Here is a 13,941-nt window from a genome sequence, read left to right as displayed (position 1 = left end):
TATTGCAGCACACATTTCAAACTGCCACAAAAACTAAACTAGCGCAGGTACGAAGTTCACTCGACCACGGCTTGATGCCGACTGACCTGTTAAGTGCGTGAACGCACAGATGGCGTCGCTACTCCCCCCACAACCCGCACTGTGACCAATCGGAGGTTACTTTCTGAACCGCCCTCGTACTTTCGTGGGAACAAATCCAACAAGCTCCCGTCTAATACGTATAAATTAAGAAACCGATAATAACTACAAATTCTAAGGAAAACTGAAAACATCTCTCATCAGGCTCTTTTTCTACAAATTAACTGAACATAGATTCAAATACTGAAACGTTCTGTTACCAGTAGAGCAAGTGTTTTCCTGAAAAGAAGTAATGTGCTGTAAACAGAACTCGATATCTGCAGGTATAGACAACTGTTGTCTTTGAAAAATACTAATATAGTTGAGTAAATATTAAGCTATTAATAGGAGGTAAACAACAGCTGTTTTCAAAGTAGCGACTTTCATTTCAGTTCACTTGATTAAATTTAGCTGGCATGCGTATGACTAGCATTAAGCAGTATAGTACAGTGATAGTTTATTGTTAATACAAAATACGTATTAAGTCTCTATGATTTCTTTGGTAAAGTCTTATCTTGACTCGTTCCATATTCCTGAAGATTCTCCCTGTTGAGGGGATCTACGGGATATGATGGGTGAATGATGCTTCTTTCGATTTGTTTTCCTAATCTGTGCATTCGTCCTGGCTACCAGCTCGTGTCTTCCGATATAGTTGCGTTTCTTAATTTGCTTACTAATAGCTTTATTTCTTTCCTGATAGTTCTTTAGATAATTATAGACCATTCACTGTTGCCTTCTTTTCGATTAGCAGCAGAAGAGACCAGTTGTTTCAATTCGTGGGAGACGGCGACTGTCATTTCTTGGATTGTTTATGAGTCTGAAAAGCGATACTTTGTATCGTACTTAGTAGAGTTGGGTCTACCACCAACCTGTGATATTTTTCTAATGGACATTATTAGTTACGGGGGCTATTCGGAAGGTAAGGTCCTATCGATCGCGAAATGGAAACTACGTTGAAAATCCGATAAAACTTTGCATAGATGTGTTGGACCGTGTCTTTAGTATGCCCGTCGCTCGTGTCACGTCGTTCTTTTCATTTCTGAGCGCATAGTGAGTAAGTAAAGATGCCTAGAGAATAGTGTCTCCCGCCAACATAACTGTCATGCATTTCCACTTTCGTGACAATTCTCGGCCGCACACTGCAGGGGCAATGATGACGCTCCCGCAACGTTTTCGATGGGAAGTGTTTGGTATTTGGTAACCCACTGTATAGCCTGGACGTGGCCCCTGAGTTTCATCTCTGCTTACATGAACCGCTGGCTATAAAGACAGCATTTTGGCACAGACAAGAAGCTGCAGATCAGCATAGAGAATTGGCAGAAAGCACAGGCGACTGCCTTCTATGACGAGGTATTGGATAGCTGGTAGAATGCTACGACAAATGTCTCAGTCGGAGCGGCCACTATGTAGAGAAATATTGGAAGGTGTTGCTAACTGTTGCAAATAAAACATTTTTGATTTTCGCTGTGGTTTCTATTATGCGGCCGATCAGACCTTACTTTCCGAACAGCCATGATTATTTTCTTCTTCGGTTTAGTTGTCGCCAAATTCTTAGGACTCCTTTTGTGACTCAATTTAATGGGCCCTTCCATGAATACAGCTCCCGCCGCCATGTCTAGCAATTTGTGAATATTTGCTGTGTGTGAATACTGTTGGGATTTTGAAACAAACAGTTCCGCGTGCCTGCGATTTTTGTGAGTCAGCCGGCCGCTGTGGTCGAGCGGTTCTAGGCGCTTCAGTACGGAACCGCGCTGCTGCTACGGTCGCAGGTTCGAATCCTGCCTCGGGCATGCATGTGTGTTAGGTCCTTAGGTTAGTTAGGTTTAAGTAGTTCTAAGTCTAGGGGACTGATGACCTCAGATGCTCAGTCCCATAGTGCTTAGAGCCATTTCAACCATTTTTTTGTGTGCGGCACTGAATGATCTGATTTAGCTTTCTGTGCCTGTTATTGTATTTGAATCTTCAGCCGTCGCCGCACGTTGGTAATGGCAGTGCACTTTGTCCGTACAAGAGTTCTTCCTCGTCGAACAAGCTTTGTTGTGGTACGCTTTCCATAAATTCACAGGGACAGAGGTGCAGTGTTTGGAGACCTTATTAAGTAGTCAGGACAACAGATATGTACATGGACATTCATACTTTGCAAACCACTGTCAAATGCATGGTAGAGGGCACTTTCTACTACACCAGTTATTGGGGCTTCTTCCCGTTCCATTCACGTACGGAGCGCAAAAAGAACGACTGTTTAAATGCCATCGCGCGCTCTAATTATCTAATCTTGCCCTCACGATCCCTATAGGGGCGATATGTAGGGGGATCTCGTTTATTCTTAGAACCGTCATTTAAAGCTGGCCCTTGAAACTTTGTAAGCAGGCTTACTCGGGATAGTTCGCGTCTGTCTTCAAGTCTCAGCTGGTTCCGTTCTTCGGCATCTCTGTGCTACTCTCCCATGTGCAACACAAACCTGTTACCACTTGTGCGCCGGCCGTTGTGGCCGAGCGGTTCTAGGCGCTACAGTTCGGAACCGGGCGACCACTACGGTCGCAGGTTCGAATCCTGCCTCGGGCATGGATGTGTGTGATGTCCTTAGCTTAGTTAGGTTTAAGTAGTTCTAAGTTCTAGGAGACTGATGAGCTCAGAAGTTAAGTCCCACAGTGCTCAGAGCTATTTGAACCATTTTTGAACGACTTGTGCTGCCGGTCCTCTGTAGACGTCCAGTATCCCCTGTTCATCTCATTTGGCACCAGTCCCACACACTCGAGCAATGATCCAGGATGGCTCACACGAGTGATTTGCAAGCAGTCTGTTTTGCAGACTGATTGCGTTTCCCTAGTATTCTATCAAAGCACCGAAGTCTGCTACCTGCTTCACCAACGTCTGAGCCAATGTGGTGGTTCCATTTCATATCTCTGCGAAAGTTACACCTAGGTATATGTTTGTTTTGATGGGTTCCATTTGTGACTCGTTGATACTGAAGTCATGAGATACTATTTTTTTTCGTATTGTGAAATGCGCAGTTTTACTGCCTGAACATATAAGCAAGTTGCCAGTCTTTACACCAATTTGAAATCTTATCAAGATCCGACAGATTATTCGTGCCACTTCTTTCTTACAGCTTCTTTCGCACAGTACTTCATTCTAGAGAACAGCATATATGCGGAAAGTCTGAGGTTACTACACAGATCAAAAAAGTTTTGCTTCACAGCGGTTCCCATAACTCCTGACGTTGACTGTGGATATTGTATTACAGACACAGTCCCTTTGACTGTTCAGAGACGTCACTAAACGCGGCCCAAGCCGGCCACAGTGCCCGAGCGGTTCTAGGCGCTTCAGTCTGGAACTGCGAGACCACTACGGTCGCAGGTTCGAATCCTGCCTCGGGCATGTGTGTGATGTCCTTAGGTTAGTTAGGTTTAAGTAGTTCTAAGTTCTAGGGAACTGATAACCTCAGATGTTAAGTCCCATAGTGCTCAGAGCCATTTGAACCAAACCCGCCCAAAGATGGAAACAACCATGCATGTGCAGTGCCTATTAGACGGAGGGGGGGAGGGGGGGGGGGTGCGACAGCCGAGCAGTTCCAGTCATTCCACCAGGAAGGAGGTACACCTCTCGTGTTGTCTGTAGTTCAACCATACTTAGACGGTCAGTACCGCGGTTCGATCCCGTCCGCATTGTCACTTTGTGCCAGGAAGGGCTCTCAACAAGGGAAGTGCACAGGCGTCTCGGAGTGAACCAAAACGATGTTGTTCGGACATGGAGGAGATACAGAGAGAGAGGAACTGTCAATGACATGCCTCGCTCAGGCCGCCCAAAGGCTACTACTGCAGTGGATGACCACTACCTACGGATTATGGCTCAGAGGAACCCTGACAGCAACGCCATGTTTAATGATGCTTTTCGTGCAGCCACAGGACGTCGTGTTACGACTCAAACTGTACGCAATCGTCTGCATGATGAGCAACATCACTCCCGACGACCATGGCGAGGCCCATCTTTGCAACCACAACACCATGCAGCGCGGTAGAGATGGGCCCTACAACATGCCTAATGGACCGTTCAGGATTGGCTTCATGTTCTCTTCACCGATGAGTGTCTCACATGCCTTCAACCAGACAGTAGTCGGAGACGCGTTTGGAGGCAACACAGTCAGACTGAATGCCTTAGACACACTGGTGGAGGTTTCCTGCTGTTTTGGGATGGCATTATGTGGGGCTGACATACGCCACTGGTGGTCATGGAAGGCGCCAGAACGGTTGTACGTTACGTGAATTCTATCCTCCGACCGATACTGCAACCATATCGGCAGCATATTGGCGAGGCATTCGTCTTCATGGACGACAATTCGCGGCCCCATCATTCACATCTTGTGAATGACTTTCTTCAGGATAACGACATCGATCGACTAGAGTGGCCAGCATGTTCTTCAGACGTGAACCATATCGAACAAGCCTGGGATAGATTGAAAAGGGCTGTATATGGACGACGTGACCCGCCAACCGCTCTGAGGGATCCACGCAGAACCGCCGTTCGAGAAGTCGGACAATCTGGGCCAACAGTGGGCCTTTATGAACTTGTGGATAGTATGCCATGACGAATAAAGGCATGCATCAATGCAAGAGGACGTGCTACTGGGTATTAGAAGTACCGTTGTGTACAGAAATCTGGACCACTACCCCTGAAAGTCTCTCTGTATGGTGCTACAACATGCAATGTGTGGTTTTCATGAGCAATAGAAAGAGCGGAAATGATGTTAATGTTGATTCTATTCCAATTTTCTGTAAAGGTTCCGGAAGTCTCGGAACCGAGGTGATGCAAAACTTTTTTTGATGTGTATAGTAATATTGTCTGCAAGGTCATTAATGTATAACATGAATGAGAAGGGTTCCAACACACCTCCTCGGGGCACACCGGAAGTTACTTCAACATCTGTCTATATGACTTACATCCAGAGTAACCTGATGGATCCTCTCTACCAAGAAATCGTCGGTCCACTCACAAATTTCGCTGGGTACTCCATACGATCGTATGGAGTGAAATGCTTTTCGGAAATCTAGCAGTACTGTACATTCCTCGTTATTGTATGTGCAAAATGGTCCATTCCTTCTGAACGATCAAGTTTTGGTGCTCTTTTAGTTTGTTGTAGGTTTATACATCTTCGCCTATACTCCGCGAATCACTGTAAATACTGTGGAAGAAGACACTTCTTATTAAACCATACATTAAACTCTGTTCCCTTTCCATTCGCAGATGGAACGTGTGCACAATGAGTGCTTCTACGTCTCTGTGCGAGCTTTAAATTCTCCAATTTTGTCTGCACGATCTTTGCGAGGAAGGTACGTTGGGGGCTGAAGAAGATTCGTGGTCTCTATACTGAAATATGGGTCTTGGAGATTTCCAAGAACCTTCTTGAGAGCTGTATGGCGTACTGCTTCGAGCTGTGCCAGTTAAGGATTTTCAACATTTCTGTTACAGTCTCTCGCCGATCAAACAGATCTGTGACCATTCACGTCACCTTTCTCCTATTGACAGTATTGCGAAAACAAATAACCATTTGTTGACACATTGTAGCACTTAAGTATTTTTTAAATACTCTTAAATCTATCAGCTTTCTCAACAGTGGTAAGTTCTGTTAGATATATCAGGATGACTATCAGTACAGTTCCTAGTAGCGTTAGCTGTGATGAAAACAGAAATATCACTGAAAAACTTAAGTGCTTCATTTTTAAGCTCCTCGTCACAGGCGGTTGATATGAAAAAAAGTGATATGGCCTATTTTTAATAGTGCGATGTCGTTCTGTCGGAGTGATTACCAAAACTATCATTGTTTAATTTAACATAGTGGAAGACTTCGCGTGACGGATTTTATTGATCTTTTCCACATTTTCTTCCCATTTTAATTAGTCTTTATTTTTTTCCCCTTCCGGGGGCACCTTATCCTCAGGGACTTTGCCACGGTTTTCCTAGCGTAGTAACGCTCCTGCTATTATTGCTGGATAGTTTCCGTAAGTGTGTTGTGATTATTTTCCTCATGTCCTGTTAGAGTACCTTCCCACGCCCGGGTTCCCGGGTTCGATTCCCGGCGGGGTCAGGGATTTTCTCTGCCTCGTGATGGCTGGGTGTTGTGTGCTGTCCTTAGGTTAGTTAGGTTTAAGTAGTTCTAAGTTCTAGGGGACTTATGACCACAGCAGTTGAGTCCCATAGTGCTCAGAGCCATTTGAACCATTTTTGAACCTGTTAGAGTAAACAATATATCGCGGCGTGACGCAGTTCTCATCAATACAGGGGTCTCTGCAGATGCCCACCACATTGGTTACCATCAGTTTGAGACGAAGCGGCTGGCGAGGAACAGGAATGTATCCGTCTGCAGTCAGCAAATTCTTAGGTAAACTGAGAAATACATACAGTAAGAGTACGGAGCAGTGAGAGCAATCGGAAGGTAAGCTGTCAACGAACATCTAATTTCCGCCATTGAGTCGCAACCAAAACATATGCATAAAATGTTTTACATCTTTCTGCAGATGTATAACATAAATTCTCACAGGCATCTACAGTTCATGAATAAGGAACTCGTCGACAATGCAGTTATATTCATTGTAATTTGATTTTGTAATTCAGACTATTTATCAATGTTTGTCTGAAGGAGTTTGTGTAGGAGAAGCATTAATTTTATAAATTTTGTAATTACAGGAAAATAGGAGCACTGCAAATTATACATTATCGTACAAAATTTCCGTTCCAAGTGATTTGTGTATCCCCTCGTATAGACATTGTTAGACAAGTCGACTGTGTCACCATTGTGAAAAGAATTAGTAATGACCTGTAAGGTCAAGGGAGTGTCAAGCAACTCCTATCGGAGAAGTGCTTCTCAAAACATATACTAGTCATTTCCCATGTATAAATAAAATATTTTTATTAGAATATCTAAGGATTAAGACGAATTTCATAGATTAAGGTGTATTTTATATCAGAAAACTTGTTTCTAATTTGCGTTACAAACGGAATGAAATGCGAATTCAAATTGTTGTTTCTGCATATGCGTAATACATAAGAAGGGCGAACCTTCGTCATTGTGTCATTGGAGTTCGCATCCTCAGTCCCAGTACAGTGAGCCCAACTTATCTTGGTTTCTAGTACTGTATTGGCAGGGATCGCTGGAATTCGAGCTGCTAATAATATGCTGGTTCTTCTCGCTGCCAACTCTGCGCAATAGGCCTGAGACTGTAGTCATCATTATTTACCGCTGTGTAACAGTAATATTTGTACATGATATGTTACACCATTGCCTACTCCCTGATCTGGCACAAAAAGTGTTAATCGTTCACTCTATGAAGACACTTGAAGCAGAGGCTGGTGGGAGTAGCTGTTTCGACAGAAGTCTAAAGACTGTATATGACTTGGTATTGTTATCGACCTGTCTCCGGTCTCTACTACTCTTAACTGTCAATGCTGTTTGCAAAGAGTATTATCACTGAACGTAATACTAAATTTAAACCACTTCAAACGTAAGTCAATACAGCGTTTCTGTGACCTGTAACTCTACGTGGTATGTCTGTTTTCTTTTATGAGTTCATTGACGCGCTGAACATAGCGTCTTGTTCTAGCTGAAGTCGACTAAATGATTATTTTAATGTAGGATGAGGTTTCACTCCACTGATCGACTTTACTAAGTTTTGCATATTTATTTTTCCTTCTTTTTCGGGTGCAAGGGCCCCTCTAGCCTGGTGGCACCGGGTCAATGGCCCGGTTACCCCAGCCTTGTACGCCCTCGCGTGAAACAGCTTCTACCTTTGAGCAAACATCAGACGCAGGTTTATGAACAAGATATGTCAAGTGAACTGAGACACCATCGTACATTCACAGCTTGCTTGAAGTACAAGCCATCTGCGGTGTGTTAGTGAAGTTTCTTACCGCCACCTCGTAGACTGGTCGATTTTACCCACATTATACGAGGAGCGTTTGAAAAGTCAGTGCAAAGGCTGAGAGATAGCACCGTCGGCGCGTATCGAGGTCATGATTAGTTAGTAGCATCTTTGGAAAGAATGTACACCAAGTTTCAGCCATATTGGTCTATTTCTTTGTTTGGCATTCGTGTAAATCAAGGAATTCGAGTGATTGTCAAAAAATGGACGAAGAAGAATTCGTGTTGTGATTAAACATTACTTTATGAAAGGCAAAACGTCTCAGGAAACTGAAGAGAAGGTTAATAAATATTACGGTGACTCTGCACCTTCGATTAGAACAGTTTATAGGTGGTTTCAAAATTTTCGGAGTGGCCATATGGGCACAAGTGATGCTGAACGTTCTGGACGCCTTGTGGAAGTTACGACTCTAGAAATAATTGATAAAATCCATGATATGGTGATGGATGGCAGAAGAGTTAAGGTGAATGAGATTGTTAGTGCTGTGGGCATCTCGAATGAACGGGTACATAATATTTTGCATAAATATTTGGACATAAGAAAGCTATCCGCAAGATGGGTTCCGCGATTGCTGACGCTTGACCAAAAACGAATCGCGTGAAATGTTGCAAGGATGGTTTGCAGCTGTTCAGGAAGAATCCGCAGCGTCGTTTCGTCACTTTGGATGAAACACGGATACATTACTATACTCCTGAGACCAAAGAACAATCTAAACAATGGGTTGCCAAAGGACAATCTGCACCAAAAAGGCGTAGGCCAATCCTTCGGCCGGAAAGGTTATGGCGACTGTCTTAGGGATTCGCAATTGATAAACCTCATCGATTGTCTGGAAAAGGGTAATACTATTACAGGTGTATATTATTCATCGTTATTGGACCGTTTGAAAACCGAGCTGCAAGAAAAACGCCGGCGATTGGACCGCAAAAAAAAGTCCTTTTCCATCACGACAATGCACCAGCAGTTGTGGTCGCAAAATTAATGGAAATAGGATTCCAACTCGTTTCACGTCCCCCCTATTCTCCAGACTTGGATCCCTTGGACTACTATTTGTTCCCCAATTTATAGAAATGGCTGGCGGGACAGAGATTTTATTCTAACGAGGAGGTGATTGCTGCAACTAATAGCTATTTTGCAGTCTTGGGCAATTTCTATTATTCGGAAGAGATCAACAAATTAGAACAGCGTTGGACGAAGTGAGTCTAAAAGGAAACTGTGTCGAAAAATAAAAAAGGTTTATCCCTAACACGTAAGTAGTTTTTATTTTTGCACGGACATTTCAAATTCCCCTCGTAATGTTAGCAACTTCGGACATAATATATCATTTGATTATAGCGTACAAGCAAGATTAATAGCGAAACTTCTACCAGATTAAAGCCGTATGCCGGCTCGGGACCCGAAACCAGGAGCTTTGCCTTTGGCGAGCAAGTGCTTCATCAACAGAGCTATCCAAGCACGACTCACGACCTGTCCTCACAGATTTATTTCCGCTTGTACGTCATCTTCAACATTCCAAACTTCACGGTAGGTTTGCGAAACTTGCGGAACCAGCACTCTCGGAAGACTGGACATCGCGAAGACACAGTTTAGCCAGAGCCTGGGGGTTTTTTTCGGAATGAATTTTTCACTCTGCAATGGAGCGTGCGCTGATACGAAACTTCCTGGCAGATTAAAACTGTGTGCTGGACTGAGACCTTTGTCTTCCGTGAGCAAGTGTTCTGCCAGTTGAGCTGCCCAAGCAGTGAGGTACCTGCGGTAATAAAGCTGTGAGGGCTGGTCGTGAGTCGTGCTTGGGTAGCTTAGTAGGTAGAGCACTTGGCCACGAAAGGCAAAGATACTGGGTTCGAGTCTTGTCCAGCACAAAGTTTTAATATGTCAGCAAGTTTCATATCAGCGTACACTCCGCGGCAGAGTGAAAAACTCATTCTGGGAGTTCCATAGTATTCCAGTAACAAAATTATTCCACGACAAATTAAGGTGCGCGCGTAACTTTCGACGCAATCGTTTCTGGATCAGGGTTCCTTATCTCAAACGGAGGTTGGTGGCGCAATGCCAAGACACAGGTGGAAAGCGGTTCGGATCCTCGTCCGGCCATCGAGCTGTAAGGTTTCTTTGTAGTTTTTTCGTTTGATGCTTATTTCGTGAGATATTTGGACCACCCTGTATAAACATTATTTAGGGCTTTGCCAGTATTTCCTAGCATCGTGACTGGCATATACGATGACTATTAAAATGTAAGGATCAGGTAGACACATTAACATGTTTTTCCCTTGAAGGATCAGGAAAAAATCCAAACCGAAATTCACACATAAAATAAATTTGATTACTTTTCTTTAGGATGGAACTTACCTCGACATTATTGGAGTGAATCATAAACGTCTGGTCGTATCAGATGAAATATACCCCTCTAAAAGGACGCCTTATAATTTTTTTCTCTGTGTAAGCCAAGAACGTTTGCATCAGGGATCTTACGGCCCAGCGAGCTCAGCGGAAGGCGAAAAAGTGGAGTGGATAAGGAACACAGTGGCGAGGCAGCCCTGCTTTCGGTACGCGGCAGTGTTTTTCTAAGCACGACGAGGGCGCCGACCTCGGCTGAGCTCGAAGCCTCGACCTTGGACGGGACAGACTGGCGCATTGAACCGTTGCGACAGTCGTAGCGGACAGCGGCTGGGCACTCAATGCGCTTTACGTTATTCCCTCGCTCAAGTTTCATAACGCCACGTCCGTCTTGAGCTGTGTAACGTCTGTCTGAATAGATTTTCTCAGTCTTGTGCTTCTACTAGCGTCGATGGAGAACGATTGTTGGTAGTTCATTTTATATGTTTTCATCTACATATATGGTACTCCGTCTGCAGGCCACAAGTGGCCCATCGGGACCACCCGACCGCCGTGTCATCCTCACTGAGGATGCGGATAGGAGGGGCGTGTAGTCAGCACACCACTCTCTCAGTCGTTATGATGGTTTTCTATGACCGGAGACGCTACTATTCGGTCGAGTAGCTCCTCAACTGGCATCACGAGGCTGAGTGCACCCCGAAAAATGGCAACAGCGCATGGCGGCCCGGATGGTCACCCATCCAAGTGCCGGCCACGCCCGACAGCGCTTAACTTCAGTGATCTGACGGGAATCGGTGTATCCACTGCGGCAAGGCCGTTGCCTACATATATAGAGTGGATCATAATTAACAGAAATATGCGATAATAGAGGCAAAAACATTCGAGCAAGCATGGTTCCGCAAACGCGCCGTTTTTCAGATAACTGACTTGTGTATGAGACGTTATCCTAGTTAGTACGAATGTATTTGAAATGCAAACGTTCCGAATGAGTCATCATCTGACTGGACTTGAATTTCATCCATGGAACACGGTTGGGGAATGTGGTATATGGATGGTGGGGCATGAGCATTTTTGCTGCTGTGTACAACATCTAAGGCGCTAATACGATCAAACAGGCATAAGTCGTGCCTCCAAGGTCATCCAACATCAGTCCTCTGGACTTTTCAGACCTGGGGTCATATTAAAAGTGAAGTGCGCAGCATTCCCTTTGATACGGTGGAAGAAACGAAACAGCGAGTTGTACTTTCTTGTCAAGCTTCACGAGTTGATCCAGAGGTGTCTGAAAGATTCGTAATTCACTGCAGAGACGGAGTGCTGTATCGCATGGCACTTGGAACATTTTTAACAGATGCCATTGTGTAGTAAGTTGTAAAATGTGACATACTGAAATAATATTGTATCTCTTGTTACACTAGGCCACAGATGAAATTTCAACCCAGTTAGATGGGGACTTGATCAACAATTTTGCATTTCAAATACATTCGTACTGACTTCATACGGAAGTCACTGACGGCGCTTAACCATACCTTCGCAGTTACCTCACAAACGGCTCGTCTGCGGACTCGTGTTTACTGGAACGTTTTTGTTATCGTGCACCCATGTCAGTTTATTTAATTTATTTCCAGCTAATTCCCTGCATGGGTTGCAAATCCTCTTTCAACTGTTTTCTAATTTATTGCAAAATAGATACACATAAACGAAGCAGACCCTTGCAAACCATGCGTATTCAGATACAGAGATATGTAAACAGGCAGAATACGGCACTGCGGTCGGCAACGACCGTATAAGGTAACAAGTGTCTAGCGGAGTTGTTGAGATTGGTTACTGCTGCTACAATGGTAGGTTTTTGAGACTTAAAGTGAGTTTGAACGAGGTGCTATAGTCGGCGCACGAGCGTTGGGACACATCACTGAGGTAGCGATGAAGTGGGAATTTTCCCGTACGGCCATTTCACGAGTGTACGGTGAACATCGGGTATTCAGTAAAACATAAAATCTCCGACATCGCTGCTGCCGGAAAACGATCCTGCAAGAACAGGACCAACGACGACTGAAGAGAATCGTTCAACGTGACAGAAGTGCAACCTTTACGCAAATTGCTGCAGATTTCAGTGCTGGGCCATCAACAAGTGTCGGCTTGCGAACCATTCAACGAAACATCATCCGTATGAGCTTTCGGAGCCGAAGGTCCATTCCTATACCTTTGATGCTTTAAGCTTCGCCTGGGCCCGTTAGCACCGGCACTGGACTGTTGATGACTGTAAACATGTTGCCTTGTCGGACGGGTCTCGTTTCAAATTTTATCGAGCGGATGGATGTGTATAGGTATGGAGACAACGTCATGAATCCATGGACGCTGCATGTCAGCAGGGGACTGTACAAGCTGGTGGAGGCGCTGTAATGGTTTGGGGCGTATGCAAATGGAGTGATACGGGACCCTTGGTACGTCTAGATATGAGTCTGACAGGTGACACGTACGTAAGCATCCTGTCTGATCACCTGCATCCATTCATCTCCATTGTGAATTCCGAAGGACTTGGGCAATTACAGCAGGACAATGCGACACCCCACTCTTCCAGAATTGATACATATTGGCTCCAGGAACACTCTTCTGAGTTTAAGCGCTTTCGCTGGCCACCAAACTCCCCAGGCGTGAACATTATTGAGCATATCTGGGGTGCCTTGCCACGTGCTGTTCAGAAGAGATTTCCACTCCCTCGTACTCTTACGGATTTATGGACAGCCCTGCAGGATTCACGGTGTCAGTTTCCTCCAGAACTACTTCAGACATTTGTCGAGTCCATGCCACGTCATGTTGCGGCATTTCTCCGTGCTCGCAGGGGCCCTACACGATATTAGGCAGGTGTACCAGTTCTTTGCTCTTCAGTGTATGCCAAGACGTTTATTCAAGTGCTTAGAGATATACATCAACTTTCGCCTTTCTGTCTTGTGCAAAAACAAATAATTTCTGCGGCTGCCCCACTCGTGTGCATGCAACGTATAACTGACTACATGCAACGCATGTATTTTCGGAAGCGACTGACGGATTTGTTGATGGTCACTGAAAATGCTAGTCGTTTGAAATGAAATGGTATGACAGGAATGCCTGGAAAGAGCACACCTTTCGTTTTGGCTTGCTGTTTAGAATTGTCGCCTCAGTGACTTGACCTAAGTTTTTTGATAAGCCTGGTTCAGCTGCACAATCGATGTGGACTAATGTTGTTCAAACCAATTATTGGGGCCCAGATTTTCAGTGACAATGTGTGCTGTGGAATACAAAGAAAATACAACGAATTCAAAAACTAAATTGAATAGTCTAAAACAACGTCCGCATTCACAACGATTTGTAGGAGACAGACTCGCCAGTAACTTGTTCATGGATGACGTAAGTGATCTATTGATGTTTTCTTTTTCTTTTTCTTTTTTTTTTTTTATTAAACTAGCACGTTCGCAAAGCCAGTGGTGATTTCTGTAACTTGCGCAATTTATGAGAAAGCTTCCGGAGTTAATGTTCGATCGACGAACCAATGAGACAAAAGTTCAATGGAAATTAATGTCGAGGATCGCAGCACTGT

The 13,941-nt window shown here is 44.5% G+C and overlaps 1 protein-coding gene and 1 pseudogene across 1 annotated transcript in view; both read right to left on the bottom strand.

Moving 5' to 3' along the window:
- LOC126235000 (uncharacterized) overlaps positions 1–13,941 on the bottom strand; it is a 67,469-nt gene that overhangs the window by 16,857 nt on the left and 36,671 nt on the right. The gene's annotated exons all lie outside the window — the stretch shown is intronic.
- LOC126212816 (5S ribosomal RNA) lies at positions 11,072–11,189 on the bottom strand (annotated as a pseudogene).

The sequence above is a fragment of the Schistocerca nitens genome, chromosome 1 (assembly GCF_023898315.1).
Source record: "Schistocerca nitens isolate TAMUIC-IGC-003100 chromosome 1, iqSchNite1.1, whole genome shotgun sequence".
NCBI classification, from domain to species: Eukaryota; Metazoa; Arthropoda; class Insecta; order Orthoptera; family Acrididae; genus Schistocerca; species Schistocerca nitens.
This window is presented reverse-complemented; position numbering and strand designations above follow the sequence as displayed.